This window comes from Pinus tabuliformis, chromosome 4_2, assembly GCF_031772625.1.
Source record: "Pinus tabuliformis cultivar Carrire ecotype Pingquan chromosome 4_2, CPIR1, whole genome shotgun sequence".
Lineage (NCBI taxonomy): Eukaryota > Viridiplantae > Streptophyta > Pinopsida > Pinales > Pinaceae > Pinus > Pinus tabuliformis.
Window position 1 is genome coordinate 75,034,778 of NC_142304.1, and position 13,727 is coordinate 75,048,504.

General features: G+C 35.7%; 1 pseudogene; it reads left to right on the forward strand.

Moving 5' to 3' along the window:
- The first annotated feature begins 3,186 nt into the window (after window positions 1–3,186).
- Window positions 3,187–3,630, forward strand: LOC149168293 (RING-H2 finger protein ATL2 pseudogene; annotated as a pseudogene).
- The last annotated feature ends 10,097 nt before the right edge of the window (window positions 3,631–13,727 follow it).

The window sequence follows — 13,727 nt, forward strand, 5'->3', positions numbered from 1 at the left end:
TCTAGAGAAGGCTGAAATTTTTTATGGTTAATAAAAATTGCTAGGTTTGAGGCCTGTTCTGAGGCCATACGCTTCTATCAAACAAAATGATGCAATATCTATTAAAGATTTGAAGCAGTTCTTTTGATATTTTCTTGTCAAGGGATTCATAGAGGGTTCTTGGACTATTTCTCCTTTTTTATGAAGGGTTTCACATTTCGTTGCAACTCTAATCAAAGGCATTTGAACTAGTGATGATACAAGTGTCATGAAATTTTCCTTGGCTCCAACATTTTTTTGGTTGCCCAAATTGTAATATGATGCGAAAGGATTCAACTGGCATACAAACTATAAGGCTTAATATTTTATTTTTGGAGGCTCTTCGTTTGAAGTCATACACTAAAATGTGACTATCCTAAAGCAGTTGATGGCCAACAATTGTGACACTGGTATTTACAGTATAATTAAGAACCAACAATTGTGCATTTCTCTGATGCAACCCTAAAACAATGTAAACTTTGAAACGGGAACTATAAACTCAAAACGGGAACTCTGGCCCAAAAACCCCAAAAAAACCACAAAAATAATGCTCAAAACGAAAAGTGTGTATACTGGAACGATGTTTTTTTTTTTAGGTGTCAATTTTGCGGCTGTTTTAAAAATGGCAGTGACTACGAAATTTTCTACGAAATTTTCCTGCAAAATATAGCTTCAGAACGAAAGTGTTGATACTGGAATAATGATTTTTTTTTTAGGTGTCAATTTTGCGGCTGTTTTAAAAATGGCAGTGACTACGAAATTTTCCTGCAAAATATAGCTTCAGAACGAAAGTGTTGATACTGGAATAATGATTTTTTTTTTTAGGGTCAATTTTCATACTTTTTAAAAAATGCTAATAAAACCAATTTTTTATGTCTCAACCCCCGCGGCCCCCCCCCCCTTACCGCCCCGCCCTACCCCTACCCCTACCCCTACCCCTACCCCTACCCTGGGTCATTTTATTAATACATTTGTATTTACTTTCTTATAATTTATCCAATTATTTTTTATTTCCTTTTTTATTCTTCATTAAGTCTCTTACTATTTTTAATTTATTTTATTCTTTGTTGACACATTTGATAATTCCTTTTAATAACTTATTAGTTTTATTATACTCTCATTTAATTACTAACTCATTAATTATATTATAATCTCATTTATATGTATTACTTTTATATGTATTATTTGATTTCAAATCTTCTTTCTCCACATTACATGTATTACTATTATATGTATATATATGTTTGGTATGTCTTCTCGGTACCTTCAAGTTTTTGTTTAATTTTGCAAACAATGTAATATATGATATTCAATATTATAAATGCATGTAGTTTATTCGTTGACAACTCAAACTCACATGATTGACTTAGTTTTATTGGGTAATGGTTATGACATGACTTCAAAAACACAAGTTCATTGGTTGATTGAAATAAATATAATATTCTCAAATATGACTTAAGTTCCCTCTCATTTTTGATTCCTGTGACTTTACATGATAAATGAGGTGAACCAGACCCGCTTGACATTCGAATACTTCAGAAAAATGAGATGTATAAATTACGCCAAGGCTACGCTGAGAATAATGTCTGCAGTTTTCATCATTCCCTTGTAACGATACCACTTTTAGCAACACACAATTTGGAATCAACCCTATAGGAGGAGGATGTAAGGTGATGAAGGAAAGTCAATTTGTAAGTTGACTTCTTCCTGACGAATAAAAATATTGTTAACTTCTTATATCACTGGTTTTTCTAATCGCCCACCAATCCCCACGACATTTTCTTAACAACGTTCTCCTTATTCGAGTGTGTTAACACACGTCTTCTTCAGATTCAGAATTGAAGTTATTTACAACAATAACTATTGAATATTTTTGAGACTGCACCCTTAAGGATTATTTTAATCCCGTTTTTTCTTCAACAAAATACAAAATCCCATGGTGGAACTTTTCCAACTTTGCCAATAGCATTGTACTCAAGTTTTTGCAGATTTACTATGGGATCGATGCCTTCCTTCTCTTTTCTATGTCCAATATAATCAATTATGAATAGTTTTTCCATTTGGTTGGAAATCCAGAATAAATTATCAAGTAACTTAGTTAACTGAATTTCCAGCTCATTGATTTTCATGTGCAGTGGTAAATGAGTTAATAATAACAAAATCAAGGATATCATTCCCCAGGTTCCACAACTTGCTTATGAAGAGCAACATAAGTCATAGAATTGTTGTCAAAGGACTTTTAAGATCAATTTCCAGCAATATTGGCTCAAATCTTTTGAAAAATGAATCTGCAATAGCTTCTACAAAAAGGAAAACAATATTTTGATTCATCTGATGAACAAATCGATAAGGATATATCATTATTGAATAAATATGAGTCACGGGAGACTACTTAGCAGCTAACAACCTTTTATTTCCCTACGTTTTTGTTTTCTTTTGCCAACCATTCACAACTTGCAGGGCGTTTTTGATAAAAACTAGTGTTAAAGGAACTATCGAAATCTCTAAGATTACCCTCAAGTTTTAGGAACTTCTCGCAATGAAGTCAATTTGGGTCCTTCTGCAAAAAACCCCGATCACATATGTCCGCAATAGGCAACAAAAATTCACTTGCTGAGGCCACCTATGAAAATCAGTTTGCACAATGATTGAATTCTTCAATTCGTTGGCTTTTTGGCAGCCAATTATTTGGAACGCAAAATCCCCTTCTTGTTCATGTGATCTCTTTCAGAATTCTTCCACTGTGGAGTTGCACTTCCCCTTTTGGGTTGAGTGAGACTAATAACTCAGACCGCTCTTGCACTTTATGCGATTCAATGCATCCCTGGAACAAGAAGGGGATTTTGTGTTGTGGATCTTCGGAGGGCCTGCAGGAAGGCGAAGGCCACTCCGCCCACCGCCGCGCCACCACGGGCGGCCGAGGGGTGGATGGTCGATTCCCGGAATCGACCATCCGCCCCCCGGCCGCCCGTGGTGGCGCGGCGGTGGGCGGAGTGGCCTTCCTGCAGGCCCTCCGCCCACCGCCGTGCCACCACGGGCGGCCGGGGGGCGGATGGTCAATTCCGGGAATCGACCATCCGCCCCCCGGCCGCCCGTGGTGGCACGGCGGTGGGCGGAGTGGCCTTCCTGCAGGCTCGAGCATTAAAGAAACAACAACAATCATCCGCCATGGGTTTCAACGACGGTAATGCAGATTACAATTCGACGGTCATGGCCATTGGCAGCAAAATCATGGTGGCAGCCATTGTACTTCTCTTCACCGCAGTTCTCTTCGTTCTGGGTCTGCATATTTATGCGCGCTACTTCTGGGGGCGCAGGAGATCTTTCCGACGCCATCGTCTAGCCTTTGCCAGCGAGCAGGATCCCCCAAGGCTCCAGAATGTCGGCCTTGCCAAATCAGCGATAGAAGCGCTTCCCGTGTTCGTCTATCAGTCGGAGAATCACAAAGAGGGGCTCGAGTGCGCCATTTGTTTGTGCGAATTTGAAGACAACGAGAAGGCCAGACTGTTCCCCAAATGCCATCACACCTTCCACATCGACTGCATCGACATGTGGTTCCACTCGCACTCGACTTGCCCGCTGTGTCCTCAGGACTTAACGCTCACTTTATAATTTGTCGATCTTCACATAGAATTTGCTATGGGTTTGTCGAATTTAGGCAAAAGAATTCACCTTTAGCGCTCACTTTATCATTTTTCGAGTATCAATGTTTAGATTGAATTTGTAAGGGGTTTCTGGTTTCAACAAGTTTATTCGATTATTAGAAATATAAAAAAAGTATTATTTTCTTTTTATATCGATTGCAAATTCTCTAATATTTTTAAATATTCAAAAAGAAAATGTTTGATTATCATATCAATTTTAATTATGTTTGAACTGAACATTTAAACTCTCACTAACAGCATATATAAAAAATTGCACTGTAATGTATGGCTTTTGTTTGACTCGTAACCATTCTAACTTTGACTTCAACCTTTTTATTAATAAAATTTTGTATGTATAAAAAGGAAAACTTAGTTTATATGTAAATGCAATCGGTTTGTGAATTTATATTTTTTCACAGTAATGAACTGTTACAATCTATATACAATCACATTGACGAATTTATATGTGATCTCTTTAATTAGTTTGGTTAGCTTATAAATCGTTTGTGCATTGAGAGGAGGCATGCATTCAGGTTAACTTAGCGTCCTATAAATACAAACCTGTATTATTTTATTTTAATATTTCACACCACTATACACAAAGATCTCTCGCAGCCCGCTACCATGGACGTAACTAGTGAAAAAAAAAAAAAAGATTCAGAATTTTTAAAGCCTATCCCAACATAGATATCTGAAACGTGTTTGTCCATTTTTATATGAACCGCATTATACTATGTAGCTACATTAAATGCATCATGTGAAGAAACAAGCGATCCCATTACACCGAACCATGAGTAATACTGGGTGCAATACCAGTCTAAATCTAGTCACAAGTGGAGTCAAAGTTAAAGTGAATAACAACTGCTAGCTACAAATATGCTAAACCTCAAGAAGGACATAGTATGTCACTGCGATTGACAAAGAGACAAGCATGCCAAATATGACCCCGTAATCAAAATATTTGATTAGCCATTGGTAAACATATAACCGTGATCTTGAAATTTCATAATTTCATTTGAAATTTTAACTTGATATTGATCTTGATCTTAATCTTAAGTTGTGCTAAGATTGTTTGAGTGTAAGTCGTACCCCCTTGCAAATACAAATGGGACTATTCCTTGAGACAATGTTGCGTGTAATCGCAGAAATATATGCACCGTTCTGTTATAAATTGTATAATGGTATTTATAAATTGTATTCTGGAGCCTTGGGGGATCCTGCTCGCTGGCAAAGGCTAGACGATGGTGTCGGAAAGATCTCCTGCGCCCCCAGAAGTAGCGCGCATAAATATGCAGACCCAGAACGAAGAGAACTGCAGTGAAGAGAAGTACAATGACTGCCACCATGATTTTGCTGCCAATGGCCATGACCGTCGAATTGTAATCTGCATTACCGTCGTTGAAACCCATGGCGGATGATTGCTGTTGTTTCTTTAATGCTCGAGCCTGCAGGAAGGCCACTCCGCCCACCGTCGCGCACCACCGGCCGTCGATTCCCCGACCACGGCCGCCCGCGCGGCGGTGGGGAGCCTGCAGGAAGGCCACTCCGCCCACCGCCGCGCCACCACGGGCGGCCGGGAGGCGGATGGTCGATTCCGGGAATCGACCATCCGCCCAAAATGTCGTGGGGATTGGTGGGCGATTAGAAAAACCAGTGATATAAGAAGTTAACAATATTTTTATTCGTCAGGAAGAAGTCAACTTACAAATTGACATATTATATGGAGTTTTACACACAGAATCATCAAATCTTTTCAACATAATAAAACTAGATTACCTTTGTCTTTGCACACAAAATTTCATGAAAGCTTTCTTTCTCTTCTCGGTGAACATCATACTCTATTTTTCTTTTCATTCAACTTGGAGTTCGAGCTTTCTTTTGGAGTAACAATTTTATGCATGGTATGGAATGATTCTCCACAACGTGATGGAGTATTGTTTAACCCAACAATCTGTAGTATTTCTCGTTCTTGTGGAGAGGCATTTGTTATTACATATGTAATTATTTTGCTTATATAAATGATAAATAAATTCTAATGACTTGTATCTCTAGCTCTCATGTCTTTCCATGGTTCATCCCATTTCCATAAATATGTATTTTTCTATATAATAATTGGGTAAGAAAGGTGGAAGAATTCTAGCGAAGTTAAGAAAAACATAAAGTGACCATCCTTAGCATGATGGAGCACAATTTTTACTTGCTCATATAATTTACTACCATAGAAATAAAAAATAAAAATAAATTCTCCTTCCAGTATAAGGTAGAGTCAAGCTCACATGCTAAAATGCATAAACTTGTAGGCACAAAATAATCAATTCCCTAAGAATAAATGTCCTTGCACATATATTTTGGGTTAATTCCCCATAATCAATCCCCCCTTTAGAAATATTGGTGTCCATAAACTAATGGTATTTGCCAAAACCATTCAAAAAAAGAAACAGTTTTTACAAAGTTCGTAATTGTTTCTTGACATCAACCAATTGGGAGCACGTCTTTATAAAAACAAAGTCTTTATAAAAACTTATTGTTACATGCCAACACTCTTGGAAATCATGGTCATTTCATACAATATTTTAGTTACATGTGGTTTATTAGTCGTGGAAAGCACTCTAATAGTGGTTTATCAGCCCAACAACAAGCACCTTGATAATTTATCATCCCCCAGTTGATACACGGTGATGTATTGACCAAGGAATCTAGTTAGTAGCTCATGAAAAAATTTGATTTTAATTGTACGAGCAAGTAGATCATCTGATAAGCCAGGGAAGTCTCGTTAGGATTGAGTGACATCATAATCGTGGGGTACAAAACTTTGTGCTAAATAGCCACGACAATATATGTGCAGTCACACGATGCGAATTCATTAGATAAATTATTTTTTATGGTTAGTTTTGGCAAAACAATAATGTTGGTCTTACACATGGTTGATGAATATTAAAGTTTTGTGTATCACATTGTTTAGGTTACTAAATGAGGTTAGATTTAAGTTAATCATTAATTTTTGAAAAAAAAAGTAGTTATTATTATCTTTTTGACATGAAATTCATAAAAAAAACTATTGTTTGACTATTTTTAGTTAATATTTTTGTATAAAAATTGTGATTTTGACATGTTAATTCTAGCAAAAAATTATCAAAACGTTTAGTTTTTTGCTTACATTTATGTTAAAAATGGTTATTTTTTATGTCCATTGTTAAAAAATGTTGTTTTTTAGAAACAATTATTTCATGTGGATTGAAAAATTAATTAAGGATGTCTAAATATATAGATTATCTAAAATTCAAACTATCGACTTTCTAATTTAAAAATGCAAAACAATAAAAACCCCACTAAAAAAAAAAAAAAAATTAAGATAGAGAACAAGAAAATATGAATACAATGACGACTTCAAAAACTATCAAATTTAGAAAATATTTTTTTACATTTCACACACTAGAAAATTTAAAGTCAAAAAATAGGTCTTTTAAAAAAAGGGTGTGATGCAGAATACTCACTTTTTAAAATCAGGATGAAAATCACTACCGTTCACTACCATTCTAAAACTTAATGCACATGAAAAAAATTAAAGTTCCAAAAACCATGTTCTAAAAAAAACATGTGTATTCTGCATCACCACTTTTGAAAATTGGGTCATTTTTTTGCCACCTCTACAAAATGGGTAACAGTATCAGTTCCCGTTTCAAAGTTTACATTGTTCTAAGACGAGAGTTCGAGTATAATGATTTCATTGAAAAACAAAGTGAGACTTGTGGTTCGATTCAAACGTTAAAATTTTTAACTCTTTTTATGGTGTTCGATATGAGAAATGTATGAGATTGAAATTGTGTTATCACTGTCTTTAATGACTAGAACAGATATGCATATATATAATTTTTTTTGTTGTGGACGAACAACATCTTCCTCCTCAAATTGATTCCCAAGTTATTGAATAGTGTGACTTGGCACATTTGTAGAAGTTTTAGTGACAGAAAAATTTCATATATATCCGAATCAGTAACTCACCAGTCTTATGTGGTGCATTATGGACAATAACTCATGTCATCTCGTTTGTAAATTATACTGAACTATACAGAGCATTCTAGCCAGCGTGATCTACCAAAACTTCCTGGACTCTGTCTTAGTATGCCATGTATTACTGCTTGAAGCTTATTATTTTTTTTTGGAACTCAAATATTGAATATGAATACCAGATACTTTATTAGTTCTAGTTTTCTGTTGGAGAAACGTGCCTACACACACTATGGTCAATGCAGCTAGCTATCCAACTCATGTTGATGAACATGTTAGTCAAATTATGTTCATATGCATGATGGCTCCCACATGGACTACATATACGCATGATGGCTCCCACATGGACTACATATGTCACAGATTGAACGAAGGATTGAATAGCCACGCATTGGTTGAATGATGAACACAAAGTTCAAAAGATAGATACTATAGCAGCATGATAATCACACTTTAATTTTTTATATTTATGACATTTTTTTTTGCATCGTTAGCACTTTCAATGGGTGAGTTGAAATCTGGTGATGATTCTGTAGAACTGGCACTGATTTTCTCTCATATTGTAGAATGTGCCTAGAACTACAATTTTATTTAACAATTAATATATGGTTTGTTTTGGAAGTCTTAATTTATCTAAGTTAAAAACCAAAAGATGTTATGTGATCAAGGTTGAATCAAATGTAGCTAGACATGTTTGAAGTTGTTGTGACTCATACTTTATGACTAAAATATGTATTGAAAGCAAATGAGTATGTTGCTTAGGAGTTGATGCTATTAAGTGTGGCTGAGTTTGATGAGTAGAGAGAGGTTGTTTGCATATTTGTTTTTGATATATATGTGGTTGAAGACATAATTGTTTTGCAGGAATTAATGTTATTGATAAGCAAAGGCATTTTAATGACATCAGTTGTGTAAAAGAGGCTTGTTGAGGACCTAGTGTCTGTCATTAGACATACTAGATGAGTTGCAACAAATTTTTTTGTTGAATCAAGAGTATCCAATGCTATGGTTTGACCAAATAAGGTTTGGGGTTGATATTGAGTAGAGTAGATTTGATTATGAAAATGTCCTTCACAGAGTTGTTTGTCCAACTAGGCTTTGATGCACATAATCATATTTGATTGTTGAAGCAAATTTTATATTGCAAATGTCAAATTGACTGTTGAGCAGAGATTTTAGTATTTAGTTGTGCCATAATTTGTTTTATATTGATATTTAGTGCAGGTAGATCCAGTATGAAAATTTTGAAATGTAGTCTCCTGACTGATAATGGTCGCAGGGTGGTGCAAGGTAGGAGAGTGGAGTCTCATTTAGGTTGGAGCCTAAGAACACTTCATGGTGGCAAGGTGGTGCTAGGGTAGGTTGGAGCTTGTGCATGGGGTTGGAGCATCCATCAAGTGGCAACTCGTAAATAGTGTGTTGGAGCCTATAAACTTGGATGTTGGCGAGTCCTTCCAGTAGTAGCTTGTAAACAAGGTGTTGGTGCATCCGTAAGGTTGTGTTAATTTTTTCAATTACGGTAAAATTCCACCTTGGAAGCTCAAATAATTGAGATAATTATTGCATTAGATTCCTCTTTTCGAGAGGACCAAACTTGACCTAAATATCACCCAATTTGGTCAAGCAGAAGTTGAGTTATGAATTATTTTATTCATACATGTATTATGCAATGGGTCAGCCCTAACCACATGAGTAATTGCTTGGGTCAGTCTTTACCACAAGTGAACCCTCAGGAAAGCCTATAAATAGAAGAGACCTCAAGATCATTTGGACGCATCTTCTCTTCTCTTTTTTCTTGGTTCATACAGGTTCGACAAGAGGAGTTCACTTAAGGGTACAAAATCATAGGCGAAAGGTTCGCTCTGGGTTAGGGTCTTCTGGATCTCGGTTGCTGGCACAGAACATGCCATTCTGGTCCCTGGAAAATCAGAAGTTTTAGGTCCTCGGTTCCTCACACAGAGTTGTCTTGAGAGGTAAGGGGGCGACTCTGGGATTTAGGTGTATTAGACCACATTCACATGCATAAAGACTTATTGAGAGAGAGAGAGTGCAATTACAATCGCTAGCATACAGTGGTTGAGAGAGCGACTAGGGTGTTTTGGTCACACACTGATAGTTGTAATGAGGGTGACCAAAATTTAGATCTAGGGTTTGACATCTTAGCTTCAGTTGACTTCAGGGATCTGGTAGATATAGGTTTCTCTCTGTTGTTATACAGATCATTAGATCTGTAGATCTAATTTGTTCGTATGTGCTGCAAACATATGTATTGGGATCATTGATAGTGACAATAGTGCTCAACAGTGTTCAACACAGTGACAACAATATACAATAGTTGACATCAGTTTGTGACAAAACATTACAACCATCCATATGAGGGTTTTGATTCCTAACATGATTAGATTTGTTTCATAGATATCATTATTGTTTTGTTGCATAGATAAATTTATGGATCATTGTACTCTCTTTTGCTGCATCATTTGATGACGGTCTATGAAGAAGAATATTTGAAAGGGTTTTCCCCATAGTGGGTTTTGCCTTGGTCTTGGACCAATCTTGGTGTCTCTATCTGTGTGCATGCTTTCTTCTACTGTTCCTTTTATGTTCTGCTACATTGATGATGATGATGTTGTTTCTTTCTATGTAATTGCATATGTTGATGTATGATGGCATAGATATGAATAATGTAATGATGATATGGGTTGAACTTAAAGTATTAATGATGAAATACAATTATCATAGCAAAGAACAATGTTGCCCTATGGAAAATTAATAGGTTGTAGACTATAAACTAGCGGGTTGAAGCCTCCCTCTGTTGTAGCTAAAAATGGTGGAATTTGAAGCTTCCTATTGATGTACTTATTGAAGACAAATATTAAGAAGCATTCAATGGCTTTTCTCCTAGAAGGGTTTCCACCTAAAAGTTTATGGTGTCTAGTATCTTGATTTTGTGCATTGTTGAATGGTGTTAATGATTGTATATGTTTAAAGAATGCTAACAATGTTTAATGCTCTAAAAAAAATACTAGTTGAAGTAAGAAATTTTGATTCACCCCCCTCCTCAGTATATCCAACAATTGGAATTAGAGTAGGTTCCTCGACTTGCATCTTAATAGTTGGAAGGTAAATCTTAGGTGAATCAAAATGCGAAAGTCAAGGAAGAAAGCCTCCAAGCATTCAAAGGAATCAAAGGAAGTCCCTGATATTAAAATATTTTCAGAACCTATTATAGTTGATGAAGAGAAACATGTTAGTCCAATTCCTTTGTTCAATTAATTAAGTTTTGTATTTTGGAAACGTAGAATGAGAGTCTATTCAAGAGCTATTGGATATGATGTATGTGATTCTTTTATTTTGTGAAATACCCCTATTGATGAATCAAGAAAACACAATTATGAGGCCATGAGTATCATCTTATGTTCCCTGATAGATTCTATGAAATCTAATGTAGGACGATGCCCATCTGCCAAACATATTTGGGAGAGAATTCAAAATCTTCATGCAGGTCAAGGTAATTTGTTCAAGCTAAATATGATGATGATCATGCTTCAAGTCAAGCATATTCTCATATGGAAGATTTTGACAATGAGGAGGAATACGAAGAACAGGAAGTAAACATGTAAAAGGTATTAATCAATGTTTTGAAAGATCTGAAGAACACAGAGGAAGAAAATCGCAGGCTCAAGGAAGAAGTTGATGAAAAGTAACAAGAACTTGATGTAGCTATTGCATAAATTAATAGGCTTAAGGAAAAAATGTAGGATACCGATAGTAAGGATCATATCATCAATAAAAAGGAATAAAAAATTCTAATTTGACAAGTCATCTCAAAGAAAATTATGAGGTTGAAGAAGAACTTTGTCACCAGTTGAAAGAAGAGAACACTTATCTGAATATCCAACTTGAAGAGGCCAAGAGAATCAAAGAAGAAAATAAGTGTTAGATTTAGAAGAAAGAAGAGGATTGCAGGAAGTGAGAAGAGGAAATTGTATCCTTAAGAGCAAAAGTTGACAGGATAAACAAAAGGATGAAGATCATGCAAACATTGGATGATTGTTATGAAACTAGCTCAAAAAAAGATAGAAAAGATAGATCAATGACTCCAAAATCAACCTCTTCAAGGGGGAAACCTCATTTACATTACACAAATGAACAATTCTTTGATGATCCAAGTGACTAAACCTCATTTCTATATATAGGAGTCTAAGGGGTAACAATATAATCAAAGCCAGCATAAAAATAATAATATAAGGGTACAACAATAATAATAGTGGGCTTCTATGGGACACACTAATAACAATATGGGGACAATAGGGGCACAATAATAAAAATAAGGGCTACAATGACAATAGTAATGGGGAAATCACTAGTATTATAGGGACCTAACATGCCCCTCTCCTTCAAAAAAGTGTTGTACTCAATGCTTGAGTAGTTCTGGATGCTTCTATATAAAATTATCATCCTCCCATGTGGAATCTTCAGCGAGTAAGTTCTTCCACTTGATGAGATACTCTAAAATTGATCGATTTCTTAGCTATCGAGTTCTTGTTTTTATGACTGCTTTAGGTTCCAATATGATTTTTCCTTCCAATTTGTATGCCATAGTACCAATCTTTTGCAACACCTTGTATGGACCATAATACTTTGGTGATAATTTATTATCCTTCTTAGATTTCTTGAGGGACATTTTTTTATATGGTTATAGCCATAGGAATACCCAGTCACCTACATCAAAACTTCTTTCACTGTGACATTGATCTGCTTGTTGTTTCATTCTATTCTACGCCAAAGTGAGGTTATCCTTTAAGATTTTGAGAACTTGTTGTTGATGCTCGATGTGATCTTCCACTACTTCAACCTTAGAATTTTCTCTTAAATATGATGTGATGGATGGTGGATGATATCCATAAAGTTCCATATATGGGGTCATTTTGCTGCAGTATGGAAGGAAGTGTTATACCACCATTCAACCAGAGGCAACCATTTGATCCATTGTGTTTGTTTATCAAAGACAAAGCAACGAAGATATCCTTCCAAACATTTGTTTACTATCTCAATTTTCCCATCAGATTGAGGATGGCAAGATGAGCTATGAGCTAACTGAGTGCCGAGACAAGAAAATAATTTTGTCCAAAAATTTCCAGTGAAAATGGCATCTTTGTCGCTTACAATGATCTTTGGGTTTCCATGTAGCTTTTGAATTGTTTCCATAAATGCATTAGAAACTGTACTGGCTTTAAAGGGATGAGATAATGCACAAAAGTGTACATAGTTGGTAAGCCTGTCAACTACCACCACGTTGAAACTCTTTCCTTTGGACTTGGTTAAACGTGTGATAAAATCCATTGAAACCTTCTCCCAACGTTGGCTTGGAATGGATAAAGGTTGTAATAGACCTAGGGTCTTAATTTTTTCAACTTTATTTTTTTGGAAAACCAAATATTCCGCCACAAATTTTTGAATATTCGATTTAAGGCCATCCCAAAAAAATTCTTTCTTAACCCTGTGGTAAGTTTTTAAAAATCCTGAGTACCCTCTTAAGGGAGAAGTGTGCAATTCCATAAGAGTCTTTTGTTTGATTTGGGAATTATTACAAAGGTATAAGCGATCTTTGTACCATAATGAACCATTTTTTCAGATAAATATATTAGATGTAATGGGATCTTGTTGTAATTTTTGAATGAGTGCCCACACTTCTTCGTCATTCTTCCATTCATCCCTTGCTTTGTTTATCCAATTTGGTTGGAGAATAGAAATGGAACAAAGCAATTCTTCTACGTCCTCATCCTTTCTTGAAAGTGCATCTGCCACAACATTTTGCTTCTGTTTTTTGTATATGATTGCAAAGTCATAACCCAACATCTTTGCGACCCATTTTTGCTTCTCTTTTGAAGATAATATTTTTTCTAAAAATTATTTAAGACTATCATGATCTGTTTTTACCTTGAAGTGTCTTCCCATTAGGTAGGGTCGACATTTCTTAAGTGCTTGTAGTATTGCCAACATTTCCTTCTCATAAATAGCTTTGTGTAAATACATTCCTTTGATTGGACAACT